This window comes from Plecotus auritus (genome assembly GCF_963455305.1).
Source record: "Plecotus auritus genome assembly, chromosome: 4".
Taxonomy (NCBI): Eukaryota; Metazoa; Chordata; class Mammalia; order Chiroptera; family Vespertilionidae; genus Plecotus; species Plecotus auritus.
This window is the reverse complement of record NC_137775.1, coordinates 36,194,132-36,200,196: the sequence shown is the minus strand read 5'-3', so window position 1 is coordinate 36,200,196 and position 6,065 is coordinate 36,194,132. Positions and strand designations below refer to the sequence as shown.

At 46.0% G+C, this 6,065-nt stretch overlaps 1 pseudogene across 1 annotated transcript; it reads right to left on the bottom strand.

Moving 5' to 3' along the window:
* Positions 1–4,797: 4,797 nt before the first annotated feature.
* LOC308246426 (E3 ubiquitin-protein ligase RNF26-like) lies at positions 4,798–6,065 on the bottom strand (annotated as a pseudogene). The gene has a single exon. The product of its transcript is annotated as an E3 ubiquitin-protein ligase RNF26-like (transcript).

Below are 6,065 nucleotides of genomic sequence, written 5' to 3'. Positions count from 1 at the left end.
AGAGATGTTTTTGTTATTTCATGGTTTTCTGATGAAAGAAGTCACAGGTGGGAAAATCTTCAGCAACTCAAAAAGTGTCAAAAACTTTCAAAGAGGAGGGAGAACATGCTTTGAAAGTGAGTTAAAACCCTCCTCTGTTCTGAATGCCCTTCACAGCCTCAGGTCTGGTCTTTTCCATTTGACTTTTGAAGTTCTGTTACCTTTCAAGCTTAATTTTTCTCGGAGTGTGTTAACTTACTAGAGAAGCTATGTTTTTCCAAAGTAATATTGAAACCAGAGCATTTCCATGGGAATATGGATTAGCATTCTCCCGTTAGCACTTGCTCTGTTCTAAAGGGCATTCTGGAGCAGACCTGTGGATCCAGAAGCTATTGTTTCTCAACCAAATTGAGAAGAACAAGGAAAGTGAATAAGTTAAAGGGACACCTCCTCCATCCTGCCATCCTGCTGTGAATGCATTTAGGTACATATGTATGAGATTGTTGCCTCTCAGAGGTCAGGGGCCTACCACCATTTTCTGAGGTTGTGGATTAAATGAATTTGTGTCAGTTTTTCAGGAACTGCAGTGTAATCTCATTGGACATAAAGTCAGTAGTCTAACTTTGACCTCTTTGTCAGTGTGAAGCTTGGAGCAGTTGGCCCTCTTAGTGCCACCTGTCATGGGCCCTACACTGAATACATGTGTCTCAGGTCATCCATATTTGATGGTCTCTGAGTGATATTGTACATCAGGAGCTATTTTTTCAACAAATAATAAACTTTAGAGATTCTTGAAATTATTTAAATAAGTAAATGGTTACGATTTTTGTTCATAATTAAAAATGGTGTTAAGTGTGAGTTTAGTACCTACATGGGATAAGAAGGTGTATGACATAAGACTTGCCCTAAAGTTGTTTCCAATACAGAAGAAATGTTCAACAAAGACACTGTTCTTTTAATTATGCTGCATTTACTAAGACAATAAAGTCAACACCTCCAGTTTAGAATAGAGAGTAATGGCTCTCAACCTGGGCTGCATATCTGTAATATGAGGGGTAGGAACTGACATAAGCATTTCTTTTGAGTCTCTGCCAGAATTAATTATGAGATTCTGAGATAAGCAGCCCAGTGGGTCGACATTTACCATATTATCCATCGCACCCTGACAGATGTGGCTCCATTGCCTTGGGTGGATTCTCAGGTCAAGATTTTTCATCTATTCACAGCTATTGCCTCTTCATTTGGTGAATTTTCCAAAATAATTCATGCATCATACTATGTTCCTGAAAGATTTGTCTGTATCTATATATGATGTAACCAGTCAACTGAGATGCAGTAATCAACAAGACTCATTGAATGACAATTTCAATTTGCAGGTATATCCACCATTAGAGAGTAGAGTAAGTGGATCATTCATGATCTGGTTATTTCATTTGTACATACAGAGCCTCAATCAAATAACTAGTTTTAAACATTTTAAATTAATATCTAATGTCCTAAATGCAAATATATATAGGTGTTTTTCTTAATCTCTGGGGACTTACTCTGTATATGTAAATCTCTGTTATTTTCCACTATCCTTGTGATCTATGAACTGTCTACTTTCTCCTTGAGTCCAGGGCATTGTGCGTGCACTTTTCCAGGCTAAGATGCATTAACATGCAAAAGAGATAGAAGTCAAGAGTAATTAACAACTATGAGCTCCAATTCCATACTGTTTGTGAACTAAACTATTCAGCTTTAATATTGTAAAACCCTAAACAATATATTCAGAGCATGGTTTACTATGATGAAAGTGGCAGTTAGTTTATAGTTTTGAAATTTACAGTTTTAATTCATGTATAATTAAATGTAAAATTTAACAATGTAATAGAAAAAATTTAGGAATTCAAATTGTTGAGGGGCCAGGACTCTTACATAAGTAGAAGTTGACATCTCCTGCCTCCCCTATATAGATTATGAGGCATAAAGGAGAAAGTGATTTGAACTGTCACACTGGTATCTGGCATGAGAAGGTCTTTGTAGAGCAGAGTTTGAAGCTAGCCCTTTATTCTTAGCATTTGTATCTTACAATGCATTAAAGGTATAATGGGCATTCAGTAGCCCAGCAAAGCCTGCACTGTGTCTACCGCTGAGGGACATGTCTGGCTGTTTGTTGACAACCAGACGTCTACTTGCAAAAGGGCCTTAGAATCTCTAGGCAGAGAACCCATTCTAAGGAAAGAAACAGGTAGACACATTTAATCCATCAGTAAAGTCTTTGTCGTCATAATGAGTAATTTATTCATTCAATCCACAAATATTTATTGAAAACCTATCATGAGACTCTGAGTTTAACGTGGTGTCTAATACCTAGATTTGTCTTTCTCTGAAGCCGGGCTCTGTGGGGATGGTGCATTTTGAACATGGGAGTGAAAAGAACTGCTTTGTTGATATTTCCATAGGATGGTTTTGGTCCTTTTAAAAGGAATACAACATAAGGAGAGAAAGTAAACCTCTCCCCCCCCCCCACATGTATACATGCATTGTCATAGGTCTTTGGGGATGTGGGAACTGTGGAAATGTCAGCTGGAGAAGCCACAGTGCCCAGTGGAGTTGGTTGCAGTACTCAGAGAGTCACAGCTGACTGGTGCCCGTGGTGCTGGCTGGCTTGTGTGTCTGCAGAGCTCAGAGGCTCTCGAGGACTCCTGGGAATGCTCAACATGTTGAGAGCATGTTGCAGGGGCTGGGACCCATGTGGAGCATGAGCCAGCCAAAGAGATTAAAAAAGAGTAATTTCACTCAAAGAACTTTTAAGTGAAGCTTTCTCCAGATGTTTCAATTGTTTGAAGGAGAAATTGGAAAGATTGAAGTAACTTTTTTGAAGATAATCACATAGTAACCAATAATTTGACCAATTTCAACAAACTCCATCCAAAAGAAGGGTTTGTGTGGCTGAATTCAACTGGTTAGTGTGTGAGCATAAACACAGACAATGCTCCACGGTGTCTGGGGTCTGCTCCCATTGCATCTTTCCCATGAGTTGGCAGCAGCTGTAAAGCCAAGTATTGGGGCAATTCTGTCATGATGATTCTGACCCCTCACCTCAGACACCTTTTGTTTTTAGTGATGTTTGGGTCTTCAGATATACCTCCGAAGGACCTTTCAGGATTCCAGAGAGAGTTATTAATTCCATGCTTTCAGAGTTTTAGGCTTGAGTTTGCCTACTAATTAATTCTGCTCTATTTTTATATTAGTGTCTCAAACACAATAGACGTAGATAATCATGCCAAGTAAACACATTTTATTTTATTTTATTTTATTTTATTTTAATCTTTATTGTTCAGATTATTACAATTGTTTCTCTTTTCCCCCCCATAGCTCCCCTCCACTTGGTTCTCATCCCACCCTCTGCCCTTACCCCCCACCCCCACTATACTCATCCATAGGTGTACGATTTTTGTCCAGTCTCTTCCCGCACTCCCCACACCCCTTTCCCCCCGAGAATTGTCAGTCCACTCCCTTTCTATGCCCCTGATTGTATTATATTCACCAGTTTATTCTGTTCATCAGATTTTTTTATTCACTTGATTTTTAGATTCACTTATTGATAGATATGTATTTGTTGTTCATAATTTTTAAAAAATATATATTTTATTGATTTTTTACAGAGAGGAAGGGAGAGGGAGAGAGAGTTAGAAACATCGATGAGAGAGAAACATCGATCAGCTGCCTCCTGCACACCCCCTACTGGGGATGTGCCCACAACCAAGGTACATGCCCTTGACCGGAATTGAACCTGGGACTCTTGAGTCCGCAGGCTGACGCTCTATCCACTGAGCCAAACCAGTCAGGGCAGTTGTTCATAATTTTTATCTTTACCTTTTTCTTCTTCTTCCTCTTTTTTTTTTGGGGGGGGTTGTCAACAAAACTTTATTCACTGGAAACTGAACCATAAGACCCCTCAGGGAACTGCATGCCCCTGGCCCTGGCCCCACTGTGTTTGGACCCCAATGGAATGTGCACAGTCTGCCCTCCCCAGTGCCAGGGAGAGGCAAACAGAAGAGGAATGCCATTTTCCTCTGTGACATGGGAAAATGAAAGGACAGGAATAGAAATCTGGTTCTCTCTCCTGAGGCTCCAGTGGAGCTGGGATGTGAGGGTTCATGGTCCCAAAGCCAGGTGCAGCTACACAAACACACACACACACACACACACACACACACACACACACACGGATAAACTTCTGACCCAGCTGCTGGACGAGGTTGGGAGGGAGCTTCAGAAGATCATGGCAGGCAAAAGTGGTAGCTCTAAGGGCATCTGCAAGACACCACCCCCAAAACCTGCCCGGCACAGGAGTTCTGGCTAAAAGCAAAGGTTCAAGATCATTGCAAGGCCCTTGAGTTGCCAAAATACCCAAATAACACTGATGTATTGTGGCTACAGAAGCTACGGTAGGAAGAGGACCTGCAAACCCCCAACAACAACAACAAAAAACAGAAGCAAAGGAGGAGCCCCAGAGGCTGGCATCTGGTTGGGCCTTGGCAAGCTGGAGGGGAGGCCACAACAGTCTCAGGGCGTGACATAGTGACACGCTACCCTCAGCATCGCAGGGACCTACTGAGTAAAGAGAAGCTGCTATCCTGCCCCCACCCAGGTCACTGTCTTCCAGGGTGTCCCATCTCAATGTCCTGGATGTATGGCTTGGAGGCTTGGCATGACAGCCACAGAGCAAAAGGCGATTCAGGCCAGGACCCAGAGGTCAGGTGTGAATGCTGTCCTAGCACAGGTGGCTGTGTGGTGCGTGCAGCTGGAGGAGGGGCAGGGAGGGAGTTCTCAGAGGTAGACGTTGAGGGTCTGCAGAATGCCCCGGTGGCAGAGTGGGCAGTTGCGGTGGTAGATGGGGTGGCGCATCAGGATTTCGGTGCAGGCCTGGCAGAGGCACAGGTGCTGACAGGGCAGCAGCAGCACTGTCTTGCTCTTGTTCTGGCAGATGACGCACTTCTTCCGCTCCTCTTGCTCCTTCAGCAACTTCCATGGGTCCTGCCCGGCTATAGGCTCCTCATTGAGCCTCTCCCTGCCCCAGGCAGCGGTCACTCTGGCCATTCTACCTTCTTCCTCTTCTGCCTCTGATCTGGGCCCTGCTTCTGGAAGAGTGTCCTGTTGCAAGGTCCTGGCTGCAGGCACCCTTCTAGGGCCACCCTGGGGAGCCCCAAATGCCCCTCCCCAATTCGGCCAGCTTGCCAGCTGTAGGCTGCGGCTCCAGACTCGATGCCAAGCCTCCAAGCCCAGTGCGAGGCGAGACAGCCGCGTAACATCCTCTCGAAGCCTGTGGTAGGATGGGCGGGCGTGGAGCTGACTGAGGGCCTGGGTGGCCAGCCTCATGGTGAGGTCCAGGTGCAGCACGGTCACCATCATCGCCAGCACGCAAGCCAGCAGCACCAGGCCAGTGAGATTGACAAGCACAAAACTGGCCACGAGGCGGGCAGCCGAGGCCAGGAGCTCCATTGCTAGCTGGCATGGGGTCCAGAGAAGGATGGCCATGGCCACAGCACTGCTGGAAATGTGAGTGAGGAAGGCCGCCATGACGTCCGTCATCCTCAGGGAGGATGGGAGAAGAGGTTCTGAGTGCCAATGAGGCAGATGTTGACCAGGCTGTTGATCACGTAGGCCACCAGGCTCATGGCAATGGCACAGACGTCACAGGCCTGGCGCAGCAGAGTATGGCCACTGGAGACCACATTGAGGATGCCCCGGTACAGGATATCCCGGCTCCTCAAGGCCCCATGTGAGGCCAGGTGCCCCAGGAGCTTCAGGCTCTCCAGGCCAGAGCAGCAGCTGTACAGCAGGGTCCACAGGGCCTGAAAGCCCACAAAAGTGAACCGCATCAGGGCTTAGATCAAGGCCAGCAATGACAGCAAGACTCCGCGGCCCAGGTGCACAAGACTGGTCAGCACAGTGTGGGGCAGGTTGTAGATGAAGGCCAGGAGCCAGGCCACGGAGGCCAGGAGGGAGGACACCAGCAGGAAGTTCAGATCCAACACCAATGTCAGCACGTCCAGCACCAGGCCTACCCCGTTCACCACCAGGTACACAGCCTCCAT